The 17164-nt window shown below is 41.5% G+C and overlaps 1 non-coding gene across 1 annotated transcript; it reads left to right on the top strand.

Moving 5' to 3' along the window:
- Positions 1-11618: 11618 nt before the first annotated feature.
- On the top strand, positions 11619-11691 carry TRNAE-UUC (transfer RNA glutamic acid (anticodon UUC)). Its single transcript has one exon. It is a non-coding gene; the product is annotated as a tRNA-Glu (tRNA).
- Positions 11692-17164: the final 5473 nt, after the last annotated feature.

Genomic DNA, 17164 nt, shown 5'->3' with positions numbered 1-17164 from the left:
TAAAGAACCCGCCTGCCAATGCAGGAGATGTAAGAGATGCGGGCTCGATCCCTTGGTTGGGGAGATCCCCTGGAGGAGGGCATGGCAACCCACTCCAGTATTCTTGCCTAGAGAATCCCATGGACAGAAGAGCCTGCCGGGCTACCGTCCATGGGGTCACAGAGAGTAAGACACAACTGAAACAACTTAGCACATAGCACAAGAGTGATAGATAAAATCCTGAGCCATAACCTTGAATTTTTTTTTTTTTTGCAGATACTAAAACCCCCACCTGAATGTTGATTATAAGCACTTAGACCCCAGATCAGTTGGAACCAGAAGGCTGATGATGGTTAACTCCCAAAATACCACCGTTACCTCACTGCCAACCAATCAGAAGAACGTCCACACACTGATCAGGCACCTACAATGTCACCTATAATATGGCCTTTAAAGACCACTTTGGGCACCTTGCAATAAACACTATACTTTCCTTCACCACAACCCGATATCAATAGATTGGCTTTACCAGGAGTCAGGTGAGCAGACCCAGGTTTGGTTTGGTAACAATACTTCTTTGTACTCTACCATACCTAACTTGGTGCAATAAATATTTTATCGAATTACACTTTCTTGTTGGTTTTTACTTGAACTTTTGCTTGAGGCAACAGTAGGTTCAGGGAGAAAAATTAAGTGCAAGAGAATTTTTTAGGTTACATAGATGGTATAATGATAGGTAGGCATAGCTTATAATTTTGTGCAATTGAGTCACTTTCCAGCCAGACACATTCTCATCAGCCTGTAATCAGTGTATTGTTGTTTAGTCGTTCAGTCGTGTCTGAATCTGCAACCCCATGGACTGCAGCCCACCAGACTTCTCTGTTCATGAGATTTCCCAGGCAAGAATACTGGGGTGGGTTGCCATTTCCTTCTTCAGGGGATCTTCCTGACCCAGGGATCAAACCCAAGTCTCCTTCATTAGCAAATGGATTTTTTACCACTAAGCCATCAGTGATTCAGTGTATAAATAGTGTCATTTTGGGCTGGAACAGCTAGACCCAGTGACTTGATGCCATGAAGATGCTTTTTCTCCATCACTTATCTTTGCTTTACTTTGTGCACAGGCTTCATTCGTTTTTCCCTATATAATGGTGTCCTCCACATGGTCAAAGCAGCTCCTGAATTTTACATTTTACAATCACAGCCACATCCACATGCTTGGAGACTGATCCCAAAAATCTGTAGCGCAAATACAAAAAGTCCTGAAAGAGGACCCAGGTGGGATCAGGTACACACCCCTGAGCTGGTCAGCTGTGGCAGGAGGGCAAGGTCACATGACTAGCCCATCTGACTTAGCAGGAACCTCCTCACCCAGGCCTGTGGACACGTCACAATCTACTCATATGGCTATCTTCATAAGTAGCCATTCAAATGGGGATATGGAGCTCTCCTTAGAAAAGGAGTACAGAGCAATCAACCCCATAGATGTCTCACTGCAGATATTATTTAAAGAACAAAAAAAATCATCTCATCATCGCTTAGCCCACTTACCTTAGTTCTAACCTCAGGGAACCCCTGTTAAAACCCAGCCAGTCCAGCATTCAACCACATGTCTACAATTCTCTCAATTGGCAGCCTGTGTAAAATTCTTAAAACAGCTCAGCAACCCTGATATCTGTGTGTGTGTGTGTGTGTGTGTGGCAGTGTGTGTGTGGGGGGGGAGGTGTACATTTGGTATATGCCATACCAGATTTTGGGTAGCAGCGATAGAAGGCAAAGTGGTCATAAAACCAGGCCAGGAAACGGGCAACAGTTGTGTAGTGGTGAGAATCACTGAAGTAACAGATGTTCTACCCCACATTTTTGTTTCCTGTTATTCTCCACCTGGGCTTCCCAAGTAGCACAGTAGTAAAGAACCTGTCTGCAAAGCAGGAGATGTGGGTTTGATCCCTGGGTTGGGAAGATCCCTTGAAGGAGGAAATGACCACCCACTCCAGTATTCTTGCCTGGGAAATCCCATGGACAGAGGAGTCTGATGGGCTACAGTCCATGGGATCACAACTGAGCAACTGAACAGCAGCAGCAGCAGCAGCAGCTCCAACAGAAGTAAAACCCAGGCTATTTCCTGACCTCCACTTTTACTGCTGCTGCTGCTGCTGCTAAGTCACTTCAGTCGTGTCCGACTCTGTGCAACCCCAGAGACGGCAGCCCACCAGACTACGCCATCCCTGGGATTCTCCAGGCAAGAACACTGGAGTGGGTTGCCATTTCCTTCTCCAATGCAGGAAAGTGAAAAGTGAAAGTGAAGTCACTCAGTCGTGTCCGACCCTTCGCAACCCCATGGACTGCAGCCTACCAGGCTCCTCCGTCCATGGGATTCTCCAGGCAAGAGTACTGGAGTGGGGTGCCATTGCCTTCTCCACTTTTACTACTGTTCATCAAATCCAAGTGTTGAAAGGTTTATGTCTTCAACAATGCTCTTTCCCTCTAACAGTATCCTCTTGCTTAAAAATGGCAAACATGTAAAACACGGCATACTATTAGTGACATGGGATCAGAGGGTCTCTTTAGGCTAGGACATCTTCATTTCAGAGTGTCATCTTCAATAAAGATGTCTTTCAATAAAATAGAACTTAAAAGGTAAAATTACAATGAGTATCTCTCCTACCCATACCTAATCTTCTATCATTTTCACCTTGTCATGCCCACCCTCCCAGCCACTTCACCCACTTTCTCCAACAAAGTCAGTTCTCCTCCATTCATTTCTCCCTCTGTATCCTATTTATCTCCATTCTCTTGCGCACCAACTTTGCATCATTTTTTCACATCACCTCAACTGCTACCATTCCAGCTGGGAAATAGAGCCTCCCTTCAGACCCCAAGGCAGTCCATTCAACTGGGCCAGTGGAGGCACCAACCCTGCCATTCCTCAGCCCAAGGAAAATCAACAAGTACCTCCAATACAATTACAGCTGCACCAGATGCATGACATAGAGGGAACAAAGCTGTAAACATACTGCACTATCACTGCAAAAGTTCATGCTTCAGAGTGCCGGCAAGCTTTCAAAACTGCCTTTACAATGAGGATTTGTATATTTTAGAGATACTAAAAATAATGCTGTTTGAATTTACTCAACATTTTTTCCAGTATAAATGTGTATCTTGTGCTATTTGGAGATGGGGCCACACAAACACAGGATGGTGCCATTAGTATTAGCTGACTTTATCTTCAGAAACAGTGACGGTATTCTAGCAGTTTATCTTATGTGTGATCTTTATGGGATTGTTAGCTTGCTTTGGTCTGTTTATATAAGTAACTCATTACCACATTGCACAGGTCACCACATATGGCTTGCATTTGGCCTCATCTGTGGCGATGCAAAAACCATGCCTGGAGAGAGGAAAGATCCCTATTTTACTCCTAAAAAGGCTCTTCAATGGGGCCATTTCTTCCTTGACTCCAGTTCCTACCATAACCCACATTTACTCACTCCTTGTGTATTGTTCAGGCTCCTCCATCTCCCTCACCCTGTCCCTAGCAGTTCCCTTAAAAATTCCCTAAGGAGATACATATATATTTCTGAGGAGGTATAGGTATAGATCAAGACATAGATATAGATACTGTCAAATACAGCACATGTACAGACTTCCCTAGTGGTCCTGTTGCTAAGACTCCATGCTCGCAATGCAGGGGGACCAGGTTCCAACCCCAGTCAGGGAACTAGATCCTGCAAGCCGCAATTAAGAGTTCACATGCCACAAGGAAGACTGAAGATCCTGAATGCTGCAACTAAGACCTGGTGTAGCCAAATAAATAAATGTTAAAAAAAAAATAGCATAACTAAAACCACCAAATCGATAAAACAGTATTTAGTAAGACTTTGCTGTGTATATAAAAACAGTTGTCAAACTGGGAGCTTCCAAATTCAAAGACTGATATGAAGCTCATGGGAAAGTGAAAAAGAGAAGGGTATTAACATTTACAGTCACTGGTTATTACACTGGGGTTATAGACGGTAGTGACTGCTTAGAAGTTTTTATTTCATACCACTTTTAGGGAGATGACTAGTTTTGTTACAATGGTCAGAAGCATTTATAAGAAATAACCTAAGTTAAGTTGTGCTTATGTTCATGAAAAAAGCTAGACTCAGTTTGGCTTCCATGGCTTCTGTGGTTTTGTCTGCTCGGGGAGTCTGCAAGTCTAGCCTCCACTCCGTACTTATGTTTAGCAGCTCCCCCCTTTTTGGTCCTTATCTCAGCAAGTGCAGAGTGTGACCAACTAGTTTAGCACTGCTCCTAGTGACCACTGTTGATGCAGCCAGGCTGAAGCATCACACATTCATTGACTGCAATAGTTGAGTCATCAGGACAGAGAGTCACGTAGCTGCTGTTACCAACAGCTGCATCATCACAGACCAGGGAAGTCATATCACGGAGGTCTTCAAGTTGTCTAATCCTGATGGATATCATTTGGTATATGAGAGGCTGCTAAAGGCATTTAAAACCCATAACAGCCAAGAATTTTTCAAACTCTCCAGGGCAGAGATTCCAAAGAGCTAAGATTTAACCAACTAAATTCAAATGAATTTTAACCAACTTCAACCTTTAGCTTTCTGAGTCAATCTATCTAAAATTTTTTTACATAGACACAACATGATGTATTAGCAATCATATATCCTCATTATTACTTAGGACAGGGTGAACATAAGGGTATTTTCTATTTTAGCTCAGGAGGTGGTGCTGTAGGTACAGTTCAGTTCAGTTGCTCAGTCGTGTCTGACTCTTTGCGACCCCATGAATCTCAGCAAGCCAGGCCTCCCTGTCCATCACCAACTCTCGGAGTTCACTCAAATTCACATCCATCGAGTTGGTGATGCCATCCAGCCATCTCATCCTCTGTTGTCCCCTCTTCCTCCTGCCCCCAATACCTTCCAGCATCAGAGTCTTTTCCAATGAGTCAACTCTTCCCATGAGGTGGCCAAAGTATTGGAGTTTCAGCTTTAGCATCATTCCTTCCAAAGAACTCCCAGGACTGACCTCCTTTAGAATAGACTGGTTGGAGCTCCTTGCAGTCCAAAGGACTCTCAACAGTCTTCTCCAACACCACAGTTCAAAAGCATCAATTCTTCAGTGCTCAGCCTTCTTCACAGTCCAACTCTCACATCCATACATGACCACAGGAAAAACCATAGCCTTGACTAGACGGACCTTTGTTGGCAAAGTAATGTCTCTGCTTTTGAATATGCTCTCTAGGTTGGTCATGACTTTCCTTCCAAGGAGTAAGCGTCTTTTAATTTCATGGCTGCAGTCACCATCTGCAGTGATTTTGGAGCCCAAAAACATAAAGTCTGACACTGTTTCCACTGTTTCCCCATCTATTTCCCATGAAGTGGTGGGACCGGATGCCATGATCTTCGTTTTCTGAATGTTGAGGTTTAAGCCAACTTTTTCACTCCCCACTTTTACTTTCATCAAGAGGCTTTTGAGTTCCTCTTCACTTTCTGCCATAAGGGTGGTGTCATCTGCATATCTGAGGTTATTGATATTTCTCCCAGCAATCTTGATTCCAGCTGTGTTTCTTCCAGTCCAGCGTTTCTCATGATGTACTCTGCATATAAGTTAAATAAACAGGGTGACAATATACAGCCTTGATGAACTCCTTTTCCTATTTGGAACCAGTCTGTTGTTCCATGTCCAGTTCTAACTGTTGCTTCCTGACCGACATACACATTTCTCAAGAGGCAGGTCAGGTGGTCTGGTATTCCCATCTCTTTCAGAATTTTCCACAGTTTATTGTGATCCACACAGTCAAAGGCTTTGGCATAGTTAATAGAGCATAAATAGATGTTTTTCTGGAACTCTCTTGCTTTTTCGATGATCCAGCGGATGTTGGCAATTTGATCTCTGGTTCCTCTGCCTTTTCTAAAACAAGATTGAACATCTGGAAGTTCACATATTGCTGAAGCCTGGATTGGAGAATTTTGAGCATTACTTTACTAGCGTGTGAGATGAGTGCAATTGTGTGGTAGTTTGAGCATTCTTTGGCATTGCCTTTCTTTGGCATTGGAATGAAAACTGACCTTTTCCAGTCCTGTGGCCACTGCTGAGTTTTCCAAATTTGCTGGCATATTGAGTGCAGCACTTTCACAGCATCATCTTTTAGGATTTGAAATAGTTCAACTGGAATTTCATCACCTCCACTAGCTTTGTTCATAGTGATGCTTTCCAAGGCACACTTGACTTCACATTCCAGGATGTCTGGCTCTAGGTGAGTGATCACACCATCGTGATTATCTGGGTCATGAAGATCTTTTTTGTACAGTTCTTCTGTGTATTCTTGCCATCTCTTCTTAATATCTTCTGCTTCTGTTAGAAAATGAAGTCACTCAGTTGTGTCCAACTCTTTGTGACCCCGTGGACTGTAGCCTACCAGGCTCCTCCATCCATGGGATTCCCCAGGAAACAATACTGGAGTGGGTTGCCATTTCCTTCTCCAAGGAATCTTCCTGACTGAGGGATTAAACCTGGGTCTCCCGCATTGCAGGCAGACGCTTTACCCTCTGAGCCACCAAGGGATATATTATCTGCTTCTGTTAGGTCTATACCATTTCTGTCCTTTATCGAGCCCATCTTTGCATGAACTGTTCCTTTGGTATCTCTGATTTTCTTGAAGAGATCTCTAGTCTTTCCCATTCTGTTGTTTTCCTCTATTTTTTTGCATTGATGGCTGAGGAAGGCTTTCTTATCTCTCCTTGCTATTCTTTGGAACTCTGCATTCAGATGCTTATATCTTTCCTTTTCTCCTTTGCTTTTCACTTCTCTTCTTTTCACATCTATTTGTAAGGCCTCCTCAGACAGCCATTTTGCTTTTCTGCATTTCTTTTTCTTGGGGATGGTCTTGATCCCTGTCTCCTATACAATGTCACGAACCTCCATCCATAGTTCATCGGGCACTCTGTCTATCAGATCTAGTCCTTTAAATCTATTTCTTACTTTCACTGTATAATCATAAGGGATTTGATTTAGGTCATACCTGAATGGTCTAGTGGTTTTCCCTACTTTCTTCAATTTAAGTCTGAATTTGGCAATAAGGAGTTCATGATCTGAGCCATAGTCAGCTCCCGGTCTTGTTTTTGCTGACTGTATAGAGCTTCTCCATCTTTGGCTGCAAAGAATATAATCAATCTGATTTCGGTGTTGACCATCTGGTGATGTCCATATGTAGAGTCTTCTCTTGTGTTGTTGGAAGAGGGTGTTTGCCATGACCAGTGCATTCTCTTGGCAAAACTCTATTAGCCTTTGCCCTGCTTCATTCCGTATTCCAAGGCCAAATTTGCCTGTTACTCCAGGTGTTTCTTGACTTCCTACTTTTGCATTCCAGTCCCCCATAATGAAAAGGACATCTTTTTTGAGTGTTTTAAAAGGTCTTGTAGGTCTTCATAGAACTGTTCAACTTCAGCTTCTTCAGCGTTACTGGTTGGGGCATAGGCTTGGATCACCGTGATATTGAATGGTTTGCCTTGGAAATGAACAGAGATCATTCTGTCGTTTTTGAGATTGCATCCAAGTACTGCATTTCAGACTCTTTTGTTGACCATGATGGCTACTCCATTTCTTCTAAGGGATTCCTGCCCACAGTAGTAGATATAATGGTCATCTGAGTTAAATTCACCCCTTCCAGTCCATTTTAGTTCGCTGATTCCTAGAATGTCGACGTTCACTCTTGCCATCTCCTGTTTGACCACTTCCAATTTTCCTTAATTCATGGACCTAACATTCCAGGTTCCTATGCAATATTGCTCTTTACAGCATCGGACCTTGCTTCTATCACCAGTCACATCCACAACTGGGTATTGTTTTTGCTTTGGCCCCATCTCTTCATTCTTTCTGCGGTTATTTCTCCACTGATCTCCAGTAGCATATTGGGCACCTACCGACCTGGGGAGTTCCTCTTTCAGTATCCTGTTCATACTGTTCATGGGGTTCTCAAGGCAAGAATACTGAAGTGGTTTGCCATTCCTTTCTCCAGTGGACCACATTCCGTCAGACCTCTCCACCATGACCCATCCATCTTGGGTGGCCCCACATGGCATGGCTTAGTTTCATTGAGTTAGACAAGGCTGTGGTCCATGTAATTAGATTGGCTAGTTTTCTGTGAGTATGGTTTCAGTGTGTCTGCCCTCTGATGCCCTCTCGCAACACCTACCATCTTACTTGGGTTTCTCTTACCTTGGTCGTGGGGTATCTCTTCATGGCTGCTCCAGCAAAGCACAGCCAATGTTCCTTACCTTGGACGAGGGGTATCTCCTCAGGGCTGCCCCTCCTGACCTTGAATGTGGAGTAGCCCTCCTGCGCCCACGCAGCCATCGCTCCTTGGAAGTGGGGTTGCTGGGAGCTGATTATAAATGCTTTCAGAGAGAAATCAAGAGGAAAAACAATAGCTATGAGTGACAGAAGACTTAAACACCAGCATGGTTAACAATCTGGTGAGAGGCCACCAAAAAGTGATGCAATTGAGAAGCAAACTATTATTTTATGCATACATTATTATAAAATAATAACTAGAATTTTGACTGATCACATTATACCAGGACATATCAGATTTTTTGGAATTTTATATAATTTCTAGAACACATATTAATAATATATACTATGTAAATATAATCTAAGAAGAACATTACTTTTTATTTGACAATGTTTCCTATAGAAGTTAATATCAAGTAAGCCTAAATAAACTGAGATTTCTCTTTCATAAGGAGAAAGAGCAAATCTTTTGTGATCTTCTAAGGGCCCTCCAGAAAATCCCAAAGTTAGTTTGCAGTCAAAAAGACTTCATTCAGAATTTGATTTGGGGAAGTTTGTTAAAAATGTCAAAAGATTAGAAATAGCTCATCAAATAGGAGCATAAGTCACTATGAAATAATACTTAGTTATCCATTCACCAAAGTGACAACTGAAAGATTTCAAAGGCAAATATACAAAGTTAAGTAGCTATAAAAAACAAAAACAAAATAAACAACAACAACAACAAAAAAAAAAAAACCTTAGCTTTTAAAACTGAAAAGACTCTGTTTTCCTAATTAATCAAAGATCTGACAAAGACAATTTGGAATAAGGGAAATATTTCCCATGACAGAGAATCCCTGTTTCCTAGGCAGGTTACATTAAAGGTAAAGAAAAACCTTTTATAATATTTTATTAAAAACAGACCAATAATCTAAGAAATTTTGTGATTTTAACAGAGAGAAAATTAAACTCTAGTTTTTATTTTAAAAACCCTTGTATAAATCTCTTCAGTTTAGCCGGCTGTAACCTCACAACATAAAATTTCTTTTCCATAAACCTTTTGCATCTTTCTATATCCATTTAGGTTTTGTCTTCTTCTTTTTCCTTTTTTATTCTGAAAAAAAAAAGTTTATTTTAGATATTACTCTTTCTCCTTAACAAAACTACATCCTATATTCCTCACATACTCCTCAAATAAAAATACATCCCACTGTAGATCAACTATACTTCAGTTTTTAAAAATTCCAAGTTCAGGCCTCATAATAAAGATTACTTTGATGTTTCATACTCCTAGAATCAACAAAATCTTCACTATCATTGATTTCTTCCAATCAATGTGAGAGACAGCAATGTCAGTTTTCCTTTCTTTGAATCAAAGTGAAAAAATGCACAGGCAGAATAGCTTAACAAATAATGATCCTGTGCTGTTGGGTGTCAAAGAATTAGAGGGAAAGATAAAACCAGCCACCAGCTCCTCTTCCCTGCAACACACTAATCCACCAGCTCAGGTAGTTTTGTGTCCTATTCACTTGTGCAGTAACTATTGCTTGTATCCATGCCATGCAAACGTAATCTATTATTTTCAGGATGTAGAACACACCTCTACATCCTTAGCAAGGAAATGGAAGAGCCAGTCTCATAATGAATGAGCAATTTGGCACTTGGAAGGGATTTATATACTCGAGTTTAGACAATGAGTTTAATTTCCTTATGCCAGATATTCAGGGGCCTTATGGACAATGGATAGAAACTGTGTTGACAGAATTAAAGGCTATGTGACTGTGACAAAATTAAGAATATCTCAATTCTGCGTAGAAAGAAAAGTATGTAGAAAAAATATGCAAACACTTACTGAAAACTGTTTGCTCTTTTTTTTTATTCAAATATTTTATGGAGTTGTTTTTTATGAGCAAATGGAATAAACCTGTACTGATTTTTTAAATCTGATTTTCTTCCCTTACTCTGTATACAAAGTTGTTTTTCTTCATTCTTCATTGTTTGTAGTATCTCTAATTTTACACATTGTTCATAAATTTTAACTATGAGTAATCTTTAACTAAAATCACTGCAGATGGTGATTGCAGCCATGAAATTAAAAGATGCTTACTCCTTGGAAGGAAAGTTATGAACAACCTAGATAGCATATTCAAAAGCAGAGACATTACTTTGCCAACAAAGGTCCATCTAGTCAAGGTTATAGTTTTTCCAGTGGTCATGTATGGATGTGAGAGTTGGACTGTGAAGAAAGCTGAGCACCAAAGAATTGATGCTTTTGAACTGTGGTGTTGGAGAAGACTTTTGAGAGTCCCTTGGACTGCAAGGAGATCCAACCAGTCCATTCTGAAGGAGATCAGCCCTGGGATTTCTTTGGAAGGAATGATGCTAAAGCTGAAACTCCAATACTTTGGCCATCTCATACGAAGAGTTGACTCATTGGAAAAGACTCTGATGCTGGGAGGGATTGGGGGCAGGAGGAGAAGGGGACGACAGAGGATGAGATGGCTGGATGGCATCACCGACTCGATGGACTTGAGTTTGGGTGAACTCCGAGAGTTGGTGATGGACAGGAAGGCCTGGAGTGCTGCAATTCATGGGGTCGCAAAGAATCAGACACGACTGAGCGACTGAACTGAACTGAATCTTTAACTTCCCAGGGAAAATTAGGAAGTAGGCAGTAGTGAGCTATTAATCAAATATTTAGCATCGTATAGTAAAATAGAAAATTTATAAAAACATAATTATGTAAATTTGTATTTTTAAAAATATGCTTTTCATAGTACAATTTTAATGTGGTTTTAATGTGACAAAAGACATATTTATTAATAGACTCAAATATCCTTTGTCTCTGTAAAAATTAAGAAAAGTAAATAAATTTAAATTTATGTTCAGTGATCAATGTCTCAGTATACTATCTTATTTGGAAATTAACTAGATATAAATATTAATTATTTAGTTTAACTTAGTATAAACTTTTATCTTATTTACATTTATTTAAATTATTTGTTTTTAACAATTATGCTTAGACATCAAACAGCTAGCCATCATCTTAAGTTATTTTGTAACATAAAGATAGCATGAGCTTATTTGACAAGTAAACAAAGGTAGAAAAAGTTATGTGCTTGCATTACATTTAATAATGACAGTTTCAAAAATATGCTTGTTTTTATCAAACCAACAAACTTAAACTAGCTTTTTTTCATCAAGGATTTTTCTGAGCATGTGGACTTGAGAACAATTGGGTTAGAGTTTCTATTTCTGAAAAGTTTTAGGAATACTTAATTTATATAAGCACTTATTTCTCTTTAAGCCAACTAAATAGAATTCTTTTAAAAATATCATATATACATGGGAATTCCCTGGTGGTTCAGTGATTAGAACTTGGCACTTTCACTGCTGAGGGCCCAGGTTCAATCCTTGGTCAGGGAACTAAGATCCCATTAGTCACATGGTACAGCCAAAAAAAATCATAAATACATAATACACGTACATATATGGATATACCTAAACAAGTAGGCAGATACAGAGATATTATATTTTTCATTTTTAAATTTTAGCTCTGTCTCAAGTATAATAATACGAAATGCAAAAGAATCTGAATCCAAATTGTGTTTCTGGCCAACTGACTAAGTTAAGGTTACCTTTTCAGACAGCCAAAGTTTTTTTTTTTTTAACTATAGACTGTGTGTGTGTGTGCGTGTGTGCATTATAAAAATTCTTTAAGAAAAGCTATTTTTGGAGTCAGTTGGTCTCTTAGAAACTTCTGCATACTGATCAAAGAGTATTTTCCATTGTCTCTGAGAAGTTTATAATCCTCTTTTCAAGGGCACCTCTTAAAGTAGACTATGTTATCTAAGTTAGAGTTTCCCCAAAGTGGCCATGATAATTCCAAATTATTCTTTGTAAAGTTCACTCATTTTGCCAGAAACGCACAAGATTCTGGCCCATAGTGGTTATACATACAAGAAGCAGGAGTCTTTAAGCGGGGAGGAGAATGAGATTTAGACGAGGTGGAATCTATCTCTGCCTTTAGATTCCCTGAAACAATCCATGAGGAGCTCAGTAATCCTACTGCTGCCTAAATTCCAGGGAATCACAGGTTTCTCCCCTTAAAGACAGAAGGGTGACTTGCCAAGAAGCTAAAACAAACAGAATACAGGTATGCATGATAAAGTTGGAGAGTTCAACACTCAAAGAGAGCAGCACTCAGGATGACTGCAAGGTCGATGAGAAAGCACTGAGCTCCTTGGGTCCTGTGGGTACCAGCACGCGGTTGCTCGCTGGCTTCAGAGTTGTTGAAGGTCTTATTTGGATCCCACTTCTGATGCCATAAAACTGTCAAAAATCCAGAAATAACACAATTAAGATTCCCTGGTGGCTCAGTGGTAAAGAATCTGCCTGCCAATACAGGAGATGTGGGTTTGATCCCTGGGTCAGGATGATCCCCTGGAGGAGAAAATGGCTACCCACTCCAGTATTCTTGCCTGGAAAATTCTATGGACAGAGGAGCCTGGAGGGCTACAGTCCATGGGGTCACAAAGAGTCAGACATGACTGAGCACACATGTATACACGTAACATAATTAAAATCACCAAATCAACAAATAGTATTTAATAAGAGTTTGTTGTACACATAAAAACAGTTTGGGGGCTTCCCTGGTGGCTCAGTTTAAAAAAAAAAAATCTGCCTGCCAATACAGGGGACACAGTTTCAACCCCTGATCCAGACAGATTCCACATGCTGTGGAGCAACTAAGCCCATGCTCGACAACTATTGAGCCTGTGCTCTAGAGCCCACGTGCTCCAAATACTGAAGCTTGTGTGCCCTAGAGCCCGTGCTCTGCAACAATAGAGGATGAGAAGCCCACGCACCACAACTAGAGAGTAGCCCCCGCTTCCCGCAACTAGAGAAAAGCCTGCACAACAACAAAGACCCAGCACAGCCAAAAATAAATAGTTTTTTTAAATAAAATAAAAACAGTCTGGGACTGGGGGCTTCTAAATTCAAAGATGGATACAAAGCTCGGGGGCATTAAATCACAGCAGGGCTTATAGAAGTGAAAATGAGAAAGTTATTAATGCTTAAAATAACTGGTTATTACAAGGGGGGGAGATCAAGGTGGCAGGGGATTGGTTAAAAGTGATTACCTCATACCATTTTAAAGACGATAACTCAAGTTTCTTTTATGATTGTCACAGGCGTTTACAAGAAATGACCTAGGTTAAGTTTCACTTACTTTCATGAAATAAGCTAGATTTAAGTTGAGCTTACTGGCTTAAATGGTTTTGTCTGCTCAGGGAATTCTCAAATCCTGCCTCCATCTTGTATATAATTTTAACCACATGCGCACACACACACACACACACACTAAGAGCAATCTGCGTTAATGGACTGAAATAAATGTCTTGGAGCAAGTCTGCCAGAATATGTGTTTGCTCATAAAGGGCACATTCAGGGCCCCTGAAGGTACTGCAGTCTAGTGCTGGGAAACTAGAGAAACAGTGTCACTCACTGGAAGCCCAAATTGAATACTTCAGTGACTGGAGCTGCTCCAATTCTAACTGAAGTCTGTGGCTTCCAGTCTGGGACTACAAGGGTTGAGAAACACTCTGAGTAAGGGAGTGGGTGACAGGGACTCAGAGAGGAGTTCACTGTTGATGAGACATGCTCATCAATCATTCCTGGACCATGAAACCCACAGAAACCAAGCTGCTTTTGGCGCTGCCTCCTCCTGCCTGCAGTGAACCTGCAGATGCTCTGCATTCCAGCACTGCCAGCCCACACCACACAGAACTAATGTCAGCCAGATCCAGTCTTCACCAGTTCCTGAGCTTCCCCTCCCTCGTGCTGACGCCACCATGATCACGTCTCCTTCCCACGTGCCTCCCCTCTTCCTCCTTCGTCACCAGAGACACACATAGAGTCAATGACATTTGAGGGACTAAGAATACAGAGATGAAAAAAGCACAGTCCTGCACAAGGAAATGCAAACAGCCTAAAAGAGAGAGAACAGGAAACAAATCAATATAATATGACATTAACTCTAATGGAGCAATATGCAAAATACTCCTGGTACAGAAAGAGTGAATTGTTCCTGGGCAATGTGATGTAGACAGTATTTTCCTCACCTACTATATTTGTTCCCTGTTGCTGCTGTAACAAATTACCACAAACTATGTGAGTTAAAATAACACAAATTGATTATCTTACAGTTCTGGATGTCAGATGTCTGACACAGGACTCAGTGGACAAGGTTTTGGCAGGGTTGTTTTCCTTCCTGGAGGTTCTAGGAGAGAATGCATTTCAGAATCCCCTGCAATCCAATTCTGTGGATGGTTTTTAGTTGGCCAAGAGGCTCTTAAGTCTCAGTCAGAGAAAATAAAGATAATGAACAAGAGGAATTTTTCTGATGAATTCTATCTTGCTGCTGCTGCTGCTAAGTCACTTCAGTCATGTCCAACTCTTTGCAACCCCATGGACTGTAGCCCACCAGGCTCCTCCATCCATGGGATTCTCCAGGCAGGAATACTAGAATGGGTCTCCATGCCCTCCTCCAGGGGATCTTCCTGATCCAGGAATTGAACCCGCATTTCCTGCATTGCAGGTGGGTTCTTTACTGCTGAACCACCAAGGAAGCAAATTCTATCTTAAGTTCCTTAAAAGTAATCAATAGAGCCAATATATTAATTTAATCCATTTATTAAGCACCTACTATATGCCAGGTGCTTTGCTGGGTGCTGAGGCTACAACAATCAAATAGAGAGAGTTCCTGACCTCCAGGAATCCACCACCCAAAGAGAAAAAGTAGAAACATTATCAAATGCACTGTGACAACTGCTCCAATGAATACTGTGCCATAAGATCTCAGAGGAAGCAATATAAATAATCCATTCTGCTGGGAGGGAGAGTTGGAGGAGTCTTGGTGAGGACATAGGCTAGTGGCCCGTAGAATCACAGGAAGAGGTGACATTTGAGAGTTCTTCCCTTAGGCAAAAAGAGACTAAACTATCCAGATTGAATTGTCCAGTTTCATAAACTTTATAAAGAGGTTAAGAATGTTTTCCAAGGAGTTAAATGGGAATGTTTGTTGTTTTTCTGTCTCACATTATCGCACATACCTGGCTAATTAAAATATGTCACTTTAATTAAAGGTACCTATGGAGGGTGGCCAGGTATCAATGTTATCAATGTACCCACAGCCCAGCTGCTCATTTCCCAACAAGCAAGCTCCCTGAGTGACCTAGTAGTGTCACTATCACAACCGACCTAGTTGAAACTTATGTTGGAGGCAACCAGGGCTCTGTGTCCTCAGTAGAAGTGAGTTACACAAGCAAGATAACCCTTTTGCTGCATTCTCAGAGGACTTAGTCCCACACCCAGAGAGAAGTAATGTGCCTGTCTCAGTCAGGATGGTTCTCAGCTGAGCCCCAGATTGCTGAGGGAGATTCATGGCTTGCTAACATAAACTTTGTCCCTGGGTGGACAAATCTCCAAGCCATCTCCTCCACATGTCATGTTTGCTCAAGTCAAGATGCATACTTGCTCAAGTCAAGTGCCTACTCTATGAGAGAAATCCTGCTTGATGATAGAGCCACAAGACTGAAGACAACAGTCCGTGCTGCAGAGGGGCTCATATCTGGCTTCTGACTCATCTCACAGATGAGGAAACTGAAACTGAACTTTCTGGTTTCTTTCTCTGGTCTGCTCATGCTGTATTCCCTTTACTGAGTACCTTACTCCCTTCCTGTATTCACAGAGCCCAACTGAAGTTCTACTTCTTCTAAGAGGATTTCCTGACTCTGTAATCATTTCCTTTCTCTACATTTCTATTTCACTAAGTCTGTATCTGGCAACTTATTTTACTTTTCTCTGTATTATTTCTTTAATTATGTAAAGTGTCCATGGTGGTACTCCAATGATACTGCAAGCTTCTAGAAGGCAGGAGTCATCTTTTAAATTTCAAACCTGGGCACACAGTTAACTCTCAACATCTAGTCAAGATTTAACTGATTGGATGATGGAAACCAGCTCTCAAGCAGTAATAGGAGGAGAGGAATGGTAAGCAATGCTCCCCGCTTTTAAAGGCTGCTGAGCTGCTGCAGTTAGCGACTGAGCGACTTCACTTTCACTTTCTTTCAAGCTGCTGCTAAGTCACTTCAGTCGTGTCCAACTCTGTGCGACCCCATAGACGGCAGCCCACCAGGCTCCCCCGTCCCTGGGATTCTCCAGGCAAGAACACTGGAGTGGGTTGCCATTTCCTTCTCCAATGCATGAAAGTGAAAAGTGAAAGTGAAGTTGCTCAGTCGTATCCGACTTTTAAAGGCTGGTTTGGTCCTAATACAGCCTTCAAAAACAAGCTGCACTGGGCTTAAAGAACCTTCTACAAGAGCATAACATAAAAATGAAAGGGTCCACATTATAGACCATATTCACAATTTATCCAATTAAAGATTTGGTCCACTGCAGTAGAAAAAAGATGATTTATTATAGCCATGCACACACATGCTAAGTCACTTTAGTCGTGTACAACTCTGTGCGACCCCATGGACTGTAGCCCACCAGGCTCCTCTGTATATGGGATTCTCCAGGCAAGGATACTGGAATGGGTTGCCATGTTATACTCTAGGGGATCTTCCCAACCCAGGGATCAAACCCGTGTCTCTTCTGTCTCCTGTACTGGCAGGTGGGTTCTTTCCCACTAGGCCCACCCGGGAAAGTGAAAGTGACTCAGTCGTATCCGACTCTTTGCAACCCCATGGACTAAAACAGTCCATGGAATTCTCTAGGCCAGAATACTGGAGTGGGTAGCCTTTCCCTTCTCCAGGGGATCTTCCCAACCTAGGGATCAAACCCAGGTGTCCCTCATTGCGGGTGTATTCTTTACCAGCTGAGCCACAAGGGA

The sequence above is a fragment of the Bubalus kerabau genome, chromosome X, assembly GCF_029407905.1.
Source record: "Bubalus kerabau isolate K-KA32 ecotype Philippines breed swamp buffalo chromosome X, PCC_UOA_SB_1v2, whole genome shotgun sequence".
Taxonomy (NCBI): Eukaryota; Metazoa; Chordata; class Mammalia; order Artiodactyla; family Bovidae; genus Bubalus; species Bubalus kerabau.
Note: the sequence above shows the minus strand (reverse complement) of the source record. Positions and strands in the feature narration are given on the sequence as shown.